The following is a 22164-nucleotide window of genomic DNA, read 5'->3' as shown; positions in this document are numbered from 1 at the left end:
TCATTAAAACTTGTTTTTCAACCACTCCATAAATGTCTTGTTAACAAACTATAGTTTTGGCAAGTCGGTTAGGACATCTACTTTGTGCATGACTCAAGTAATTTTTCCAACAATTGTTTACAGACAGATTATTTCACTTATAATTTACTATATCACAATTCCAGTGGGTCAGAATTTTCCTTTCACTAAGTTGAATGTGCCTTTAAACAGCTTGGACAATTCCAGAAAACGATGTCATGGCTTTAGAAGCTTCTGATAGGCTAATTGACATCATTTGAGCAAATTGGAGGTGTACCTGTGGATGTATTTCAAGGCCTACCTTCAAACTCAGTGCCTCTTTGCTTGACATTATGGGAAAATCAAAAGAAATCAGCCAAGACCTCATAAAATAAATGTAAGACCTCCACAAGTCTGGTTCATCCTTAGGAGCAATTTCCAAACGCCTGAAGGTACCACGTTCATCTGTACAAACAATAGTACGCAAGTATAAATACCATGGGACCACGCAGCCGTCATACCGCTCAGGAAGGAGACGCGTTTTGTCTCCTAGAGATGAACGTACTTTGGTGCGAAAAGTGCAAATCAATCCCAGAACAACAGCAAAGGACCTTGTGAAGATGCTGGAGGAAACAGGTACAAAGGTATCTATATCTCCTGTAAAACGAGTCCTATATCGACATAACCTGAAAGGCCGCTCAGCAAGGAAGAAGCCACTGCTCCAAAACCGGCATAAAAAAGCTAGACTACGGTTTGCAACTGCACATGGTGACAAAGATTGTACTTTTTGGAGAAATGTCCTCTGGTCTGATGAAACAGAAATAGAACTGTTTGGCCATAATGACCATCGTTATATTTGGAGGAAAAAGGGTGAGGCCTGCAAGCCGAAGAACACCATCCCAACCGTGAAGCACGGGGGTGGAAGCATCATGTTGATGGGGGTGCTTTGCTGCAGGAGGGACTGATGCACTTCACAAAATAGATCAGCATCATGAGGGAGGAAAATTATGTGGATATATTGAAGCAACATCTCAAGACATCAGTCAGGAAGTTAAAGCTTGGTCGCAAATGGGTCTTCCAAATGGACAATGACCCCAAGCATACTTCCAAAGTTGTGGCAAAATAGTTAAGGACAACAAAGTCAAGGTATTAGAGTGGCCATCCCAAAGTCCTGACCTCAAACGTATAGAAAATGTATGGGAAGAACTGAAAAAGCGTGTGCGAGCAAGGAGGCGTACAAACCTGACTTAATTACACCAGCTTTGTCAGGAGGAATGGGCCAAAATTCACCCAACTTATTGTGGGAAGCTTGTGGAAGGCTACCTCAAACGTTTGACCCAAGTTAAACAATTTAAAGGCAATGCTACCAAATACTAATTGAGTGTATGTAAACTTCTGACCCACTGTGAACGTGATGAAAGAAATAAAAGCTGAAATAAATAACTCTCTACTATTATTCCGCCATTTCACATTCTTAAAATAAAGTGGTAATCCTAATTGACCTAAAACAAGGAATTTCTACTAGGATTAAATGTCAGGAATTGTGAAAAACTGATTTTAAATGTATTTGGCTAAGGTGTATGTAAACCTAAGACTTCAACTGTATATTCACAATTTTGTAACTCTTTTACATTTCCAATACTACATATTGCCATCTAGTGTACTAACATGTCACTGCATTACAAGGTTTTGAAGACATCTGCAGAGAAACGGATATCAGTGTTCTCGGTGCGCCTTATCTTCATTCATGTAATTAATGTGCATGCAGTATTGTTTAATGACTGTATACTGAAAGGAGGTCGTACCTTTTTTTAAAAGAATTGTTGCTTAAAATGACATACCCAAATCTAACTGCCTGTAGCTCAGGACCTGAAGCAAGGATATGTATATTTTTGATACCATTTGAAAGGCAACACTTTGAAATTTGTGGAAATGTGAAATGAATGTAGTAGAATATAACACATTAGATCTGGTCAAAGATAATGCAAACAAAACAAATTCACATTGTTTTTTGTTCCTTCATCTTTGAAATGCAAGAGAAAGGCCATACTTTCAGATAGGAGTCTAGATGTAATTTAGATGTTGGCCACCAGATTGCGGCAGTGTGTGTGCAACGTTTCAGACTGATCCAGTGAAGAATTACATTACTGCACAATATTTTGTATCAAGTCTGCCAGGAGTTTGCCCAAATGTGCTGAATTGGTCAACTGGTACATTTTCAAGTCTATAACTATAGAGAACATTAAAAAATGCTATGATAATAAAACATTTAAGTTTACACACTCCCAGGAATGTCATACATGATGGATCATTAGCTTATACACTAACTTTCACACATCTAGATGGTCAGGCGGGGCGGGTGTGGAGACAGCAGTGGGGTCAAACTGTAGACCCCAGTTCCTACATTTGAACATAAAAAATGATTTTATCAAACAAAACTATGCTACATTTTATCTCTGGGACCCTCAGGATGACAAATCAGAGCAAGATTACTGAATGCATGTACATTATTTACCTTCAGAGGTGAATGTATCAAACCATTAGCTGTGATCAAAGTTTTTTGTTCTTGTGCACTCTCCACAAACAATAGTATTTTTTCACTGTAATAGCTACTGTTAATTGGACACTGTAATTAGATTGACAAGAATATTTAAGCTTTCTGCCCATATAATACATGTCTATGTCCCGGAAAGTTGGCTGTTGTATGCAACGTCATTCTAGTCACAATAGCGCATGTTAGCAACTACTGTTCCGGTTTAGGGACACCAATCCCGTAGAGGTTAATCTGGGACGATGGGCTCATAGAAATGGCTGGAACGGAATTAATGGAATGGTATCAAACTCATGGAAACCATGTGTTTTATACCATTCCATTCATGACTTTAAGCTTTCCCCCCCTCAGAAGCCAACTGTGCTATACACACTATACTCCTTAAACTCAACTCTGGACCTCAAAGCCAGTTACATTGCGTTTTTCATTGTTCCCCTCTAATCAGGGACTGATATAGATCTGGAACACCAGGTGGGTGCAATTAATGATTTAACATTTACATTTTAGTCATTAAGCAGATGTTCTTATCCAGAGTGACTTACAGTAGTGAGTGCATACATTTTAATACTTATATTGTACTGGTACCCCATGGGAATTGAAACCACAAGCCTGGCTATGCTCTACCAGCTGAGCTACACGGGCCAATCAGGTAGAACAGAAAACCAGCAGGCTTCAGACCTCGTAGGGTAGGAGCTGAATACCCCATGCTCTATACCATTATATAGACTAGAGATGTATTATTTATGAGTCTTGTTAGTCAGTAGCAGCAAATAGTAAGCAGACCCATGGACTGCGGTTGAAAATTAGCCGGCTGGCTAAAACCGGCACTTTTACTGAAACGTTGATTAATGTGCACAGTACCTGTAAAAATAAAATAAACTCAAACATTTCTTCTCATTGCATGACTGTGTCATGTAATGCCTGGATGTGCGTAATTCCTCTCCATTTATAAGTCTCCAGTCCAGTGCACCTTCCATCTGTATACAGCAACTTCAACGGGCTGCATCTGTCACAGAAGATGTGGTACTCCATGTCTGGCAGATGGAGCTCAGGATGTCCCTTTCCTGTGATCACCTGGCACCGTCTCTTAGATGGAACGGCATAATTTGCTACTGCTGCCTTATCATCCAGTGGTTTTACGTCCAGCTGGCTGGGGATTAAACCTGAGGCTGGCGGAACTCCACTCGTTTACATACAAAATGATGAGCAATCCCCATCAAACAATGTGGTTACAAATGTAGCTAATATGTATAATAATTTCCTCTGTTGTTTTCAATGACTGTTGTGACGGTGTAATGGTGAGTTAAATAACTGGCATATGGTTGGTGGTGTTTACCTGTTTCAAGACTCATGTCATTACCAGTTCTCCCTGCTCCTCCGTCCTTGTCTCAGCTTTGGATTAATGAATGCACTTTGTGCACGCAAATGCATGTCCCAGGAGTGCCACATTGCTTTGAAATGGGATTGTGTTGTCTTTACTGTGTTTTATGTCCTTTTAAAGATGCATCCCGGGAGAGGCCTGTTCCATTTTAATGACTTGCACTACACTACCTTGTGACACTCCATTTGCACAACCTTGTGAGACTATTACACACACTCCATTAGGACACTCTTTTAATCAGGACTCATGAGCAATGACTGTACATGAGTGCCCTCTGATGGCCAGATGTCTCAAATGTAACTTTAAGAAAACCGTTTTGTGTACAATGAGCAAACTGTATCGGTGTCGTGTAGTCCTCTTATTTTCCACAGGGGCGCAGCATATCATTGCCTCCTGTGCGAGATCCTCAGTGTACCTAAACATTGTCCAATTATAGCAATGTCACAGAAAACAAAATCAATGAAACCACTAGCCAGGATAAAATCAATAGTCTGAGTACATTATGTATTGAACCATGATGCCAGTGGATAAGCCATACTTAAATAGTATACTGAACAAAAATAGAAACACAATGTGTAAAGTGTTGGTCCCATGTTTCATGAGCTGATATGAAAGATCCCAGAGATTTTCCAGATGCAACAAAAAGCTTATTTCTCTGAAATGTGGTGAACAAATGTATTTACATCCCTGTTAGTGAGCATTTCTCCTTTGTCAAGATAATCCATCCACCTGACAGGTGTGGCATATCAAGAAGCTGATTTAACAGCATGATCATTACACAGGTGCACCTTGTGCTGGGGACAATAAATGTGCAGTTTTGTCACACAACACAATGCCACAGATGTCTCAAGTTTTGAGGGAGCATGCAATTGGCATGCAGACTGCAGGAATGTCCAACAGAGCTGTTACCAGAGATTTTAATGTTAATTTCTCTACCATAAGCCGCCTCCAACGTAGGTCCAACCAGCCTCACAAATGCAGACCACGTGTAACCACTCTAGCCCAGGACCTCCATATATGGCTTTTTCACCTGAGTGATCATCTGAATAAAGCCTTTTTTGGTTGAAAAACTAATTCTGATTGGCTGGGCCTGGCTCCCCAGTGGGTAGGCCTGGCTCCCAAGTGGGTGGGGCTATGCCCTCCCAGGCCCACCCATGGCTGTGCCCCTGCCCAGTCATGTGAAATCCATAGTTTAAGGCCTAATGAATTTATTTCAATTGACTGTTTTCCTTCTATGAACTGTAAAATTGTTGCATGTTGCGCTTATATTTTTGTTCAGTATATTTGAGAAGGTCCCGCCGCACACATTTCCTAGGTTTCCTCAGCAGACCCTCAGCAGCCTATGCCACGTCTATTTCTATATCACACACACACACACACACACACACACACACACACACACACACACACACACACACACACACACACACACACACACACACACACACACACACGCACACACACACACACACTCACACACACACACACACACACACACTATGATTTCCCTCCAGGTATCACGGGTCTTGGTTGTGGTGTGGGTCTCGCTGGCCATGGGTCCAGAGATGGCTGAACAGGCTGATCTGTGACCTGCATATCTTGCCTCAGTGGGTCAGGGATGGTTCATCCTGTGGACAGGGCTTGTTCTTACTGGCACCAATGTCTGTCCTTTTCCCAGTTAGCGGTTCTTTTTGTTTTGTTCCAAGGGCATAACTTTCACAGTTTTTTGGATTCATATGGCAATGATTTGTGATTTGACATGTGTGATTTTGATTGGTGCTTGGTGGTTATTGTCTTCCTGAAAGATTCACTTGCGGCCAAGTTTCAGCCTCCTGGCAGAGGTATCCAGGTTTTTGGCAACCAGGTTCTTCTGCATATGCATTGTTCTTTCGAAGGCCAAACCCACAGCTGGTGTGTGTGGCCAAAGACTTCTATTTTCTTGTCATATAAATACCATACCAACAAGAAAATCCTAACCTCCCCTGTTATTGGTAATGGTGAGAGGTTAGCATGTTTTGGGGGCATGATCTTTGTCCATCTGTAACTTTCTCACTCATCATTATTCACGATTCATTCATGATCATCCATAATCATGGTAGCATCCACATTAAGTGTTCCGAAACATATTCGATTCTTATTTACAATAGAAATGACTGCAAAATGGCAAAATACATTATTTTATCTTTGTTCAAGGTTGACACTTCAGATCCATCCTTAAGTCTTCACAGAGAGACAGTTTCAGCCCTAGGTATGGACCACGTGTAATCCTGCCTTAGGAACAGATTGTTCTTTCAGCAGTAGAGAGTACACTGGGTCTTTCTCATCAGGGTCAGTGGCCATGGACTGATAACGGTAGTAAATCCACCTGTTCATTAATGATTAGCCTGGGGCAGTTCATTAAAGAAGTCTGCTGGAACTACTGGCAGTTACTCCCTTGTGAAACTAAAGTTTAGATTGAGGGTATTAACAATGTGCATCTATCATCACATCAGACTATGTATAATTTAGAACACATTCTAGTTGCGCCTGAATGCACATCAGTTATTGTAAATCATGTTTAACTTCTTCCTCCATCAATGCCTCTAGTATTTCATCCTTGTCCTTGGACCCCTGATGCTCACCATTGATCTGGTTCATAGCAGGCCTGCTAACTTGAACAATGACAAAGCTGGCGCAGAGAGTGACAGGCAGATGATTGATCTCTCAACACTTTTTTTATGGGGAAAGCTCTTCAGCCATACAGAGCTAGTGGACATTGAACAGCAGGGGTGATCCTCAATTAATCCATGGCAATACATCCCTGCAGTGGACACAGTTCCCATGGTTGTTGAACTCTCACACAAACTGTACTGTCTGCATCGCCTCAATCTACCTCTTGTCTGGTAACTTTCGTTGTTTCTTTCCATGACCTCAGTCTTTTCTGTGCATAACTTGCTATCCTCTTGCTTTATGTCTTGTAAACTTTGAGCAAAGTAAATCACAGGGTTAACAAGTGTAACGGTGCATAGAAAAAACAAGAAAGCTTGTCAAATATTGTATTCTAATTCGGCTTGGTCCCTAAGACCCTCACAAACTTTTACAGATGCACAACTGAGAGCATCCTGTCGGGCTGTATCCCACAGCTGACAGTGCATCACCGGGACACTTACAGCACCCAATGTCACAGGAAGGCCGAAAGGATTATCAAGGACAACAACCACCCGAGCCACGGCCTGTTCACCCGCTATCATCCAGAAGGCGAGGTCAGTACAGGTGCATCAAAGCTGGGACCAAGAGACTGAAAAACACATTCTATCTCAAGGCCATCAGAGTGTTAAATAGCCATCACTAGCTGGCTACCACCCGGTTACTCAACCCTGCACCTTAGAGGCTGCTGCCCTATATACAGTGCACTCAGAAAGTATTCAGACCTTTTCCACATTTTGTAACATTACAGCCTTTTTAGAAAATGGAGAAGAAAAAAAAATCCTCATAAATCTAGTATTCAGACCATTTGCTATGCAACTCTAAATTGAGCTCAAGTGCATCCTGTTTCCATTGATCATCCTGGAGATGTTTCTACAACTTGATTGGAGTCCACCTGTGGTAAATTCAATTGATCGGATATGATTTGGAAAGACACACACCTGCCTATATAAGGTCCCACAGCTGACAGTGCACGTCAGAGCAAAAACCAAGCCATGAGGTCGAAGAAATTGTCCGTAGAGCTCCGAGACAGGATTGTGTCAAGGCACAGATCTGGGGAATGGTACCAAAACATTTCTGCAGCATTGAAGGTCCCCAAGAACACAGTGGCCTCCATCATTCATAAATGGAAGAAGTTTGGAACCACCAACACTCTTCCTAAAGCTGGCCAATGTTATTGGTCACGTACACAGTTTAGCAGGTGCAGTGATATGCTTATCAGCTTACTGGAGGAGTTTACAGTTGATGTCAGAAGTTTACATACAGCTTAGCCAAATACATTTAAACACAGTTTTTCACAATTCCTGACATTTAATCATAGTAAAATTCCCTGTCTTAGGTCAGTTAGGATCACCACTTTATTTTAAGAATGTGAAATGTCAGAATAATAGTAGAGAGAATGATTTATTTCAGCTTTTATTTCTTTCATCACATTTCCAGTGGGTCAGAAGTTTACATAAACTCAATTAGTATTTGGTAGCATCGCCTTTAAATTGTTTAACTTGCGTCAATCGTTTCGGTAGCCTTCCACAAGCTTCCTACAATAAGTTGGGTGAATTTTGGCACATTCCTCCTGACAGAGCTGGTGTAACGGAGTCAGGTTTGTAGGCCTCCTTGCTCGCACACGCTTTTTCAGTTCTGCCCACAAATTGTCTATAGGATTGAGGTCAGGGCTTTGTGATGGCCACTCCAATACCTTGACTTTGTTGTCCTTAAGCCATTTTGCCACAACTTTGGAAGTATGCTTGGGGTCATTGTCCATTTGGAAGACCCATTAGCGACCAAGCTGTAACTTCCTGACTGATGTCTTGAGATGTTGCTTTAATATATCCACATAATTTTCCTCCCTCATGATGCCATCTATTTTGTGAAGTGCACCAGTCCCTCCTGCAGCAAAGCATCCCCACAACATGATGCTGTCCCCATGTGCAGTTGCAAACCATAGTCTGGCTTTTTTATGGCGGCTTTGGAGCAGTGGCTTCTTCCTTACTGAGCAGCCTTTCAGGTTATGTCGATATAGGACTTGTTTTACTGTGGATATAGTTACTTTTGCACCTGTTTCTTCCAGCATCTTCACAAGATCCTTTGCTGTTGTTCTGGGATTGATTTGCACTTTTCGCACCAAAGTACGTTCATCTCTAGGAGACAGAAAGCGTCTCCTTCCTGAGCGGTATGATGGCGTGGTCACATGGTGTTTATACTTTTGTACTATTGTTTGTACAGATGAACGTGGTACCTTCAGGCATTTGGAAATCCCTCTCAAGGATGAACCAGACTTGTGGAGGTCTACAATTGTTTTTCTGAGGTCTTGGCTGATTTCCTTTGATTTTCCCATGATGTCAAGCAAAGAGGCACTGAGTTTGAAGGTAGGCCTTGAAATTCATCCACAGGTACACCTCTAATTGACTCAAATGATGTCAATTAGCCTTTCAGAAGCTTCTAAAGCCATGACATCATTTTCTGGAATTTTCCAAGCTGTTTAAAGGCACAGTCAACTTAGTGTATGTAAACTTCTGACCCACTGGAATTGTGACATAGTGAATTATAAGTGAAATAATCTGTCTGTAAACAATTGTTGGAAAAATTACTTGTCATGCTGTCACGGTTGTTGTCGGTGAATGAGGACCAAAACGCAGCAGGTACGTGAATGCTCATCTTGATTTTTAATTACTCTCAAAAATGAACATACAAAATAACAAAACACGAAAAACGAACACTCGACAAATAAACAGTCTGGTAAGGCACAAGGCTATACACAGAATAATCACCCACAAATAACACATACAAACACACCCTAATATATGGGACTCTCAATCAAAGGCAGATAGACAACACCTGCCTTCAACTGAGAGTCCCAACCCCAATCAACCAAACATAGAAACACACACACTAGACTAACCATAGAATTAACTAAACATAAACCAAAACCCGGAAATACTAAATCAAACACCCTTTACACAAACACAACACCCCGAACCACATAAAACAAATACCCTCTGCCACGTCCTGACCAAACTACAAAAACAATTAACCTTATACTGGCCAGGACGTGACACATGCACAATGTAGATGTCCTAGCCGACTTGCCAAAACAATAGTTTGTTAATAAGAAATGAGTGGAGTGGTTGAAAAACAAGTTTTAATGACTCCAACCTAAGTGTATGTAAACTTCCGACTTCAACTGTACATCTACATGTTAGCTATTTAGCAGACACTTATCAATCAACAGATTTCTCATGTAGTTGGCTCGGGGATTCAAACCAGCAACCTTCCGGTTACTGGCCCATCACTTTTATGCAGTAGGCTACTTGCCACTGACCCAAAAATGATGTGCCAGTTTCTCTTTACCAATTTAATAAGTACATTTTAGTCATTTAGCATACGCTCTTATCCAGAGTGATTTACAGGAGCTTCTAGGGTTAAGTGCCTTGCTCAAGGGCACATTGGTAAATGTTTCATGTTTTTTTGATCTGGGATTTGAACCAGCAACCTTTCGGTTACTGGCCCAATGAGGAGTTTGTTAACATTGTAGGCCTAAAAACAACCTCAAAGTGGGGATGTGCTCTACTGTTTATGCATCTGAGTTTGCCTCAGATCTCTACAGAAATGGACCAGAATCACCACTCGTTTTGCAAAGCCCAGGACAATCTCTGTAAACCTTACCATAATCAGAATGCATCACTGGACACAATTTCAGGCTCCATTCTGATATACAGTATGTGATTTGTTCAAAGTTCAAAGTCCTGTGCTCTCCTCAAGTAGCCAATCTGATAGAAATCCCATTCTATGTATGCAAGTGAAAGATTTGCCTTTATCAATCCAACAAACCAGGATTTTGTATTCAATCAAATTTGTGTGTGGCCAGCAGCATACCACCTTGCATCACACTGCTGTCTTGCTTCTGAAGCTAAGCAGGTTTGGTCCTGGTTGGTCCCTAGAAGGGAAACCAGATGCTGCTGGAAGTGGTGTTGGAGGGCCAGTAGGAAGCACCCTTTCCTCCGGTCTAAAGAAATATCCCAATGCCCCAGGGCAGTGATGGGGGACATTTCCCTGTGTAAGATGCTGTCTTTTGGATGGGACTTTAAATGGGTGTCCTGACTCTCTGTGGTCACTAAAGATCCCATGGCACTTTATTGTAGGGGTGTTAACCCTGGTGTCCTGGCTAAATTCACAATCTGGCCCTCATACCATCATGGTCACCTAATCATCCCCAGCTTTACAATTGGCTCATTCCTGTAACTATTCCCCAGGTTGTTGCTGTAAATGAAAATGTGTTCTCAGTCAACTTACCTGGTAAAAATAATTCCAATACTGTGCTTTTGATTGAATTCTAGCTATATTATTTTAACTGGTGGTCTAGTAACAACGCCAAGTCTGTTTAATTCACAAGTTGTTTTCAGACACTATTTTGTTGCTCTGGGTAAATGGGTCCTAATGTATTTTTGGTATTGGTATTTTATTAGGATCCCCATTAGCTGTTGCAAAAGCAGCAGCTACTCTTCCTGGGGTCCACACAAAACATGAAACATAATGCAGAATGACGTAATACAGAACATCATTAGACAAGAACAGCTACAGAACTACATACAGAACTACATACATTTTTAAAAAGGCACACGTAGCCTACATATCAATGCATACACACAAACTATCTAGGTCAAATAGGGGAGAGGCGTTGTGCCGCGAGATGTTGCTTTATCTGTTATTTGAAACCAGGTTTGCTGTTTATTTTAGCAATATGAGATGGAAGGAAGTTCCATGCAATAAGGGCTCTATATAATACTGTACGTTTTCTTGAATTTGTTCTGGATTTGGGGCCTATGAAAAAAACCCTGTTGGCATGTCCGGTGGGAGAAGTGTGTGTGTCAGAGCTGTGTGTAAGTTGACTATGCAAACAATTTGGGATTTTCAACACATGAATGTTTCTCATAAAAAGAAGAAGTGATGCAGTCAGTCTCTCCTCAACTCTTAGCCTAGAGAGACTGGCAGGCATAGTATTTATATCAGCCCTCTGATTACAATTAAGAGCAAAATTTGCAGCTCTGTTCTGGGCCAGCTGCAGCTTAACTAGGTCTTTCCTTGCAGCAATAGGCCACACGACTGTAGAATAATCAAGATTAGACCAAACTAGAGCCTGCAGAACTTGCTTTTTGGAGTGTGGTGTCAAAAAAGAAGAGCATCTCTTTATTACAGCTAGACCTCTCCCCATCTTTGCAGCCATTGAATCTATATGTTTTGACCATGACAGTTTACAATCTAAGGTAACGCCAAGTAATTTAGTCTCCTCAACTTGTTCAACAGCCACACCATTCATTACCAGATTCAACTGAGGTCTAGCACTTTAAGGAATGATTTGTACCAAATACAATGCTCTTACTTTTAGAGATGTTCAGGACCAGGTATTACTGGCCACCCATTCCAAAACAGACTGCAGCTCTTTGTTAGGGGTTTCAGTGACTTCATTAGCTGTGGTTGCTGATGCGTAAATGGTTGAATCATCAGCATACATGGACACACATACTTTGTTTAATGCCAGTGGCAGGTCATTGTCTCATAACCAATCAAAGCGTATTGCATTTGACAGCTACTGTATGCTTATCGAGATCTGGAGCAAATATACCTATCGACTGTAAGATTTGATCAACCGGAGATAGAGAGGGGTTTGTTATTTTGGAAATGCCAGCCCTTATTATTCACTTGTTAAATCCACTTCAAGCAGTGTAGACGAAGGCGACGAGACAGGTTAAATAATTATTTTTAAGCCTCGAGACAATTGAGACATGGATTGTGTGTGTGTGCCATTCAGAGGGTGAATGTGCAAGACAAAATATTGAAATGCCTTTGAACGGGTGCCAGGAGCACCGGTTTGGGTCAAGAACGGTTTGTGTCAAGATTGACAACGTTGCTGGGTTTTTCACACTCAACTGTTTCTCGTGTATCAAGAAAAGTCCACCACACAAAGAACATCCAGCCGACTTGACACAACTGTGGGAAGCATTGGAGTCAACATTGGCCAGAATCCCTGTGGAATGCTTTGAAACCTGGTAGAGTCCATGCCCAGACGAATTGAGGTTGTTTTGAGGGCAAAAAGGGGATGCAACTCAATATTATGATGGTGTTCCTAATGTTTTGTACACTTAGTGTATATAACAAATGGAAACATATTGGGAAGCTGTCACGTCCATACACAGCGTGCATACATTTCGCAAAGTAATGACATTGGGTTAGTCTTTGAATTAAGTTACATCCCTGCAGTAGTGCATGTCTTTAGAGACCCCGAAGTTCCGTTTCACTCCCTCCTGCTCTCATCTCGTTTCCTTTCATCTGTTTCTTTTTCAAACCAAGACATAAAGAAAGAAGCCAGCCAAATTAAGCCTGCTACTTATAAGCCCCCGTTTGATTTTAATGACTCACAGCTGCAGGTTCTCAGATGAGCACAGAGTTGCTACACGAAAACCCAACACACTCACCAGGATGTTTATCTCTGCATGTGTTGCTTTGTCTCACTGCAACTATGCCGATAACTGATTTTTTACAGAAATACAAAACATTGTGGTCTCTCTCTGAGGCTTTAAAAGCCCTTCATAACCATCAACAGGGAGGATAATGCTTCACTCAAGGATATCCTGCCTAGTTCATTCAATGGAGAGTCTTTTGAAAAGTATTCTTGTACACTGTTTTAGAGATGCTTATTTATAGTGTGTTAGGAAAGTATTCAGACCGCTTCACTTTTTTCACATTTTGTTACGTTACAGCCTTACAGCCTTTGCCTTATTCCAGAATTGATTCAATTACATTTTTTCCTTATCAATGTACACACAACACCCCATAATGACAAAGTGAAAACAGGTGTTTAGACATTTTTGCAAATGTATTACAAATAAAAACCTAAATACCTTATTTACATGTATTAACACATTATTTAAAGTGAGAAGACTTTATCCAGCCTGCATAGCAATCATTTTTGTTTTTGCACGGATGAAAGTATGTTTTTTGTCCTCAGATGGAAGGATGAAAGTGTGACTTCACTTATCAAAATAACATGCAGAACACATTACAGGCATCATGAGTGTATGTAAATTAAGTGACAGTGCAGCTTTTGTGATTGGACAGAGATCATTCTAGTTGTTGTTCTTGACCCGTTTTTCATTGGCTATTTTGGCACCGTGTTCTGGGGGCTAGAAATTCGGTGCTAATCCTGCTCTGGAGCAGAGTCAGCTCGCCCTAGGCTAAGGTTGGTGCTAGCCCACTTTCTAATGTGTAAGTGTAAACACTCGCTTAGCCCTGGGCTAAAATCTCTGTTAGCCCAGGGCAAAAGAGGCACCAAGATGTCATACTTTTTGTCTAACTTGTTGGGAAAGTGGTCATTGTAGCTGATTTATGTAAAACATTGTTTACAGCTAATAGAATAGAATGTTGGAAGTCATGTCACAATGGGTCCTTTAGAAGACTGCGGAAATCCCATGAAAGTGGATGGAGGACAAAAATGACAAAAAAGTAAACTGTACCACGCCTAGGGCTGTGGCGGTCATGAAATTGTCTGTCAGTGATTGTCAAGCAAATAACTGCAGGTCTCACGGTATTTGACCATTAATTAACATAAAAACATTTAGCATCTCCTGGCTTCCACGCATAGCCTACAAGCCACTGATGCAGACCTTTGGAACATCTACAGTTTAAAAAGTCTGATAAATCCATTTAAGTCCAAATAAATCCATTATTTATTTGAGACAGGTCTAAAGAAACATAATATGAAGAAAATGTAGCTCAGAAGAATCTATTTCAGAAGAACAGAATAGCATACTCTGAATTGTCCTTATGTAAAGCCCTGATCTGTTTTTCCCCCCTCATAAAATCTATTTACAATGCCCCAAAATGACAAAGCAAAAGTTTTTAGAAATGTTTGCTAATTTATTAAAAATAAAAATCCCGAAAATATTACATTTACATAAGTATTCAGACCTTTTACTCAGTACTTGGTTGAAGCACCTTAGGCAGTGATTACTGCCTCGAGTCTTCTTGGGTATGACGCTACAAGCTTGGCACACCTGTATTTGGGGAGTTTCTCCCATTCTTCTCTGCAGATCCTCTCAAGCTCTGTCAGGTTGGATGGGGAGCGTTGCTGCACAGATATTTTTAGGTCTCTCCAGAGATGCTTGATTGGGTTCAAGTCTGGGCCACTCAAGGACATCCAGAGACTTGTCCCGAAGCCACTCCTGCGTTGTCTGGCTATGTGCTTCGGGTCATTGTCCTGTTGGAAGGTTAACCTTCGCCCCAGTCTAAGGTCCTGAGCGCTCTGGAGCAGGATCTCTGTACTTTGCTCCGTTCATCTTTCCCTCAATCCCGACTAGTCTCCCAGTCCCTTCCGCTGAAAAACATCCCCACAGCATGATGCTGCCACCACCATGCTTCACCGTAGGAATGGTGCCCGATTTCCTCCAGATGTGAGGCTTGGCATTCAGACCAAAGAGTTCAATCTTGGTTTCATCAGACCAGAGAATCTTGTTTCTCATGGTCTGAGAGTCTTTAGGTGCCTTTCGGAAAACTCCAAGCGGGCTGTCATGTCCCTTTTACTGAGGAGTGGCTTCCGTCTGGCCACTCTACCATAAATGCCTGATTGGTGGGGTGCTGCAGAGATGGTTGACCTTCTGGAAGGTTCTCCCATCTCCACAGAGGAAGTCTAGAGCTCTGTCAGAGTGACCATCGGGTTCTTGGTCACCTCCTTGACCAAGGCCCTTCTCCCCCGATTGCTCAGTTTGGCCGGGCTGCGAGCTCTAGAAAGAGTCTTGGTGGTTCCAAACTTGTTCAATTTAACAATGATGGAGGCCACTGTGTTCTTGGGGACCTTCGAAGCTTCAGAAATGTTTTGGCACCTTTCCCCATATCTGTGCCTCAAAAAAATCCTGTCTCTGAGCTTTACAATCAATTCCTTTGACCTCGTGGCTTGGTTTTTGCTCTGACACACACTGCCATCTGTGGGACCTTAAATAGACAGGTGTGTGGCTTTCCAAACGATGTCAAATCAATTGAATTTACCACAGGTGGACTCCAATCAAGTTGTAGAAACATCTCAAGGATGATCAATGAAAACAGGATGCACCTGAGCTCAATTTCAAGACTCATAGCAAAGCGTCGTGAATACTTATGTAAATAAGCTATTTCTGTTTTTTTATTTAATCAATGTACAAACATTTCTCAAAACCTGTTTTCACTTCATCATTATGGGGTATAGTGTGTAGATTGATGAGGAATTGTATTTATTTAATCAATTTTAGAATAAGGCTGTAACATAAGAAAATGTGAAAAAAATGTGCCCATGGGCTGAATATAATAATTATAATTCCCTTCTCCCAGCAGCCTGCTTCGAAGCACCTCTCACTCACCAGGCTCTCTCAGATAATTAACTTATTATTAGCCAATGCCAACCAGGGTCATTGATGTTTCCTCCGACACATTGGTGCGGCTGGCTTCTGGGTTAAGTAGGTGGGTGTTAAGAAGAGCAGTTTGGCGGGTCCTGTTTCGAAGGACGCATGACTCGACCTTCGCCTCCCGAGCCCATTGGGGAATTGCAGCGATGAAACAAAATTGAAAAAGGGGGTAAAATACCAACAACAACAAAAATGTTTTACACTACCATTCAAAAGTTTGGGGTCACTTAGAAATGTCCTTGTTTTTGAAAGAATATATATATATTTTTGTCCATTAAAATAACATCAAATTGATCAGAAATACAGTGCAGACATGGTTAATGTTGTAAATGACTATTCTAGCTGGAAACGGCTGGTTTTTAATGGAATATCTACATAGGCGTACAGAGGTCCATTATCAGAAACCAATGGCATTTTGTGTTAGCTAATCCAAGTTTATCGTTTTAAAAGGCTAATTGATCCTTAGAAAACCCTTTTGCAATTATGTTAGCACAGCTGAAAACTGTTGTTCTGATTAAAGAAGCAATACAACTGGCCTTCTTTAGACTAATTGAGTATCTGGAGCATCAGCATTGTGGGTTTGATTACAGGCTCAAAACAACTTTCTTCGGAAACTCGTCAGTTTATTCCTGTTCTGAGAAATGAAGGCTGTTCCATGCGAGAAATTGCCAAGAAACTGAAGATCTCATACAATGCTGCTCCCTTCACAGAACAGCGCAAACTGGCTCTAACTAGAATAGAAAGAGGAGTGGGAGGCCCCGGTGCAAAACTGAGCAAGAGGACAAGTACATTAGAGTGTCTAGTTTGAGAAACAGACACCTCACAAGTTCTCAACTGGCAGCTTCATTATATATTACCCGCAAAACACCAGTCTCAACGTCAACAGTTAAGAGGTCGACTCCAGGATGCTGGCGTTCTAGGCAGAGTTGCAAAGAAAAAGCCATATCTCAGACTGGACAATAAAAATAAAAGATTTAGATGGGCAAAAGAACACAGACATTGGACAGAGGAACTCTGCCTAGAATTAGCAAAGGCAACAGGCCTGATTCTCCTCCTGCTCTTGAGAGAGCACCGCCCCTAATCCCCCATGGCTAGCATCTATCTCTAATACAAAAGGCATTTGGAAGTCAGCATACATTAGGATAGGTGCTGAGATCAAAGCTTGTCTAAGCTTGTGGAAACCTGTCTCGCATTCTGTTGTCCAAGCCTCTGCTAGTGGTTTCCTATGGGTCTTTCCCTTTTTACCTTGGGGTGTCAGCTGGGCCACTACTCGGTGGAGGGGTGCTGCAATCTTGGCGAAACCTGCTATAAACCACCGGTAGTAGCTGACAAACCCCAGAAAAGAGTGGAGATTGGCCAGGTTGGTAGGAACTCTCCATTCTCTCATGGCTGCAACTTTGTCCCGGTCAGTGCCAACACCTTCTGCTGAGACTATATGACTGAGGTACTTCTGAAAGAAATTAAACTTTGACAGTTTAATCTTCAGTCCTTGCTGGTGCAATCGGGAGAACACTTCCTCCAGCCTCTCAAAGCGTTGCTTTACCGAGGACGAGAACATGATCACATCATCAAGATACGAAAGAACAGACTGGAAGTGAACATGTGAACATGCGCTCCATGAGGCGCTGGAATGTACTTGGAGCATTGCATAATTCAAACGAGATCTGATTGAATTCAAATAGGCCAAATGGTGTGTAAAAGGCAGTCTTGGACTTTTTAGGCCATCTTTGCCTGGCTTTATCTACTTGTCAAATCAAGAGTTGAGAACCACTCAGCCCCCGACTCTTCTAGTGTTGGCAGGGGAAAAGCACCGTTCCTTGTTTTTATAGTCAACACACATCCTTGTAAGAGACGAGAAAGGGTTGCTACTCTCCCGGATAAGGAGGGACTCTTCAATACCTGTTTGATGTGGGCCCTAACCAACTCATACTGGGAGGAGTGGATACTGCGGTAGGGCTGATCACAAGTATAGCACTTTGTTTGCTAAGAGTGAAACTGATGTTGGGTGCATTAATCTGATCACCCATAAGATTCTAGTGCTATACTTGTCTACCAGGGTTTTGGCTTGTAGTTGCTCTGCACTATCAAGACCCTCAAAGGGAGGGAAGTCCAAAACGTGCCACTCACTGGGACTGGCTACCTGAGAAGAGATAAAGGCTGTACACTCATGGGAAACTCCATCTGCAAGGAACTCTACTTGGAGTCAGTTTCAGCTACTACTCGAGCCATTTGTATTAATCAACATGTGCGGGTCCCATTTTTCATGAGCTGAAATAAATGATCCCAGAAATGGTCCATACGAACAAAAAGCTTATTTCTCTCAAATGATGTGCACAAATTTGTTTACATGCCTATTAGTAGGCATTTCTCCTTTGCCAAGATAATCCACCTGACAGGTATGGCATATCAAGAAGCTAATTAAACAGCATGATCATTACACAGGTGAACCTTGTGCTGGGGGCAATAAAAGGTCACTCTAAAATGTGCAGTTTTGTCACACAACACAATGCCACAGATGTCTCAAGTTTTGAGGGAGGGTGCAATTGGCATGCTGACTACAGGAATGTCCAACAGAGCTGTTGCCAGATAATTAAAGGTTAATTTCTCTACCATAAGCCACCTCCAATGTCGTTTTAGAGAAATTGGCAGTACATTCAATCGGCCTCACAAACCACAGACCATGTGTAACCACGCCAGCCCAGGACCTCCACATCGGGCTTCTTCACCTGCGGGATCATCTGAGGAGGGGGAGGGTGGGGGGGTGCTGAGGAGTATTTCTGTCATTAATAAAGCCCTTTGTGGGGAAAAAATCATTCTGATTGGCTGGTTCCAAAGTGGGTGGACCTGGCTCCCAAGTGGGTGGGCATATGCCCTCCCAGGCCCACCCACTTGGCTGCTCCTCTGCCCAGTCATGTGAAATCCATAGATTAGGGCCTAATTTAATTATTTCATTTGACTGATTTCCTTCTATGAACTGTAACTCAGTAAAATCTTTGATATATTGCATGTTGCGTTTATATTGTTGTTCTGTATATAACCCTGCGAGGGGTCAGCCAAACATCAGAGTAGCCAATATTGGTGACTGGAACATAAGCTAGTCCTCTCTCCGCTAGTGTAGCACATGGGGATGTGTGAAACTTACTCCTCAGCCTGAAGTGTCCGCACTTGTGCCAGTGAATAGCTAGCTTTTCGCGAGGCACAACTGGTAAGACCCTTCAGGAGGGCGGTCACGTGTGTTAGCAAGGCAGAGGTCCAGAATTTGCGCCAGGCATGGGCTGAATCGGAAACAAGTGGTACTCGCTAAGGAAGCACTGTGATGTCCTTTACAGTGGTGCCGTGACCCGATCTACAGTTGCGCTCAGTTAAGAGCTAGGGTCGCTGTTGAATGAGTTTGAGGGGTGAATGTAGCACATGTGGATGTGTGAAATTTACTCCTCAGCCTGAAGTGTTCCCACTTGAAGTGTTCCCACTTGCGTCAGCGAATAGCTAGCTTTTCGCGTGGAGCCAACTGGTAAGACGCTTCCAGAGGGCGGTCACATGCTTTGTAAGGCAGAGGTCCTGAGTTTGTGCCAGGTATGGGCCAAATTGGGAGAAAGTGGTACCCGTTAAGCAAGCAGCTTGACGTCCTTTACACTAGCACCAGGGAAGGGGAAACTAACAACCGATCCGTGAGGACGCAGTCCTCTGGTTCTAGTGGCTCAACCAAAAACTCTTGCCATCCAGTGCTTCGAAAAACTGGTCATGGCTGGTCATGGCTCACATCAACAGCATCATCCCGGATACCCTAGACCCACTCCAATTTGCATACCGCCCCAACAGATCCACAGATGACGCAATCTCAATCACACTCTACACTGCCCTTTCCCACCTGGACAAAAATAACACCTATGTGAGAATGCTGTTCATTGACTACAGCTCAGTGTTCAACACCATAGTGCCCACAAAGCTCATCACTAAGCTAAGGACCCTGGGACTAAACACTTCCCTCTGCAACTGGATCCTGGACTTCCTGTTGGGCCGCCCCCAGGTGGTAAGGGTAGGCAACAACACGTCTGCCATGCTGATCCTCAACACTGGGGCCCCCCAGGGGTGCGTGCTTAGTCCCCTCCTGTACTCCGTGTTCACCCACGACTGCGTGGCCAAACACGACTCCAACACCATCATTAAGTTTGCTTACAACACAACAGTGGTAGGCCTGATCACCGACAACGATGAGACAGCCTATAGGGAGGAGGCCAGAGACCTGGCAGTGTGGTGCCAGGACAACAACCTCTCCCTCAATGTGAGCAAGACAAAGGAGCTGATCGCGGACTTCAGGAAAAGGCGGGCCGAACAGGCCCCCATTAACATTGACAGGGCTGTAGTGGAGCGGGTTGAGAGTTTCAAGTTACAGTCGTGAAGAGGGCATACCAACACCTTTTCCCCCTCAGGATTTGGCATGGGTCCCCAGATGCTCAAAAAGTTATACAGCTGCACCATCGAGAGCATCCTGACCGGTTACATAGCTGCCTGGTATGGTAACTGTTCGGCATCTGACCGTAAGGTGCTACAGAGGGCAGTGCATACGGCCCAGTACATCACTGGGGCCAAGCTTCCTGCCACCAAGGACCTCTATAATAGGCGGTGTCACAGGAAAGCCCCAAAAATTGTCAAAGACTCCAGTCACCCAAGTCATAGACTGTTCTCTCTGCAACCACACGGCAAGCGGTACCGGAGGGCCAAGTCTAGGACCAAAAGGCTCCTTAACAGCTTCTACCCCCAAGCTATAAGATTGCTGAACAGTTAATCAAATGGCCACCCGGACTATCTACATTTACCCCCCATTTGTTTTTATACTGCTGCTACTCACTGTTTATTATCTATGCACAGTCACTTCACCCCTACCTACATGTACAAATTATTTCGACTAACCTGTATTCCCGCACATTGACTCGGTACCGGTACCCCCTGTATATAGCCTCTTCATTGTGATTTTATTGTGTTACTTTTTTAAATTATTTTTTACTTTAGTTTATTTGGTAAATATTTTCTTAAGTCCTTCGTGAACTGCACTGTTGGTTAAGGGCTTGTAAGTAAGCATTTCTCGGTAAGGTCTACACCTGTTTAATTCTGCGCATGTGACAAATAAAGTTTGATTTGATTTGAATATGCATAAAATGCATTCTCCAATTGCAACGTCTGCCTATGCCCACATATATTGTCTAAAGAAACATTTATATGCTTAATACTTGAAAACACCAAGTTAGGCGTAGGCTATCTAATTTCAAAGTAGTTCAACCTCACTGGCAATCGTGAATGATAATTCTTCACGATTTACTGGTGAAACTTCCAAACTGCATCTCCATTCCAATCACTTGATTGACCTCAATTAGTGTCATGGGAATATGCAGATCTCCTTGAAATAGTTTTGTGAACGAATTTGAGCACATGGTTCTAACAAACTATTAACCTTTCTTGCATTTTGTTTCAATCAAAGCATATATCCTGCCCAGTGGCACGCTCTGTTGTGGCGCAATTGCAATTGAAACAAGCATGCCAGGCCATGACAATGAAAATTATATATTCTGTATCAGGGGAGGATGGAGAACAATCAACAACTCATAGAAATTAGGTGTTTTTGGTGTAACAGTAATGTTATAGGCCTACTGTGCTATGATTATTATATTTGGTTCTGTTATGTAAAATGCTAATTAATGATCCTTATGTGTGTCAAAAGTAGTTCTGCAGGAGGGGTGAAGTCAGGCGCAGGAGACTTAGGTATGTGAAACACGATTAATGAAGAATGCAAGTCCAAAGAACCGAACCGACAAGGCAGGGTAAAAATAATTCCAAAGCAAGAAAAACAGTCTAGGAATGTAGCGGGACGCAGCCCAGCTACCCTAATGCAAAAACGCGTAACGTATTCTTAAGGACAAGAAAAAATAATCCCCCAACCTACAACAACAGACACGAAACAATCCTGCACAACCCCACAGCCAAAACAGACAGACTAAATACCCCACTAATTACTAATCACAAAACAGGTGCTACCCTAACCAGACATTACCAAATGAAACAGGAAAGGAAATCGGTGGCAGCTAGTAGGCCGGCGACGACGACCGCCGAGCGCCGCCCAAACCGGG

This window comes from Salmo salar, chromosome 01, assembly GCF_965601325.2.
Source record: "Salmo salar chromosome 01, fSalSal1, whole genome shotgun sequence".
NCBI lineage: Eukaryota > Metazoa > Chordata > Actinopteri > Salmoniformes > Salmonidae > Salmo > Salmo salar.
This window is presented reverse-complemented; position numbering follows the sequence as displayed.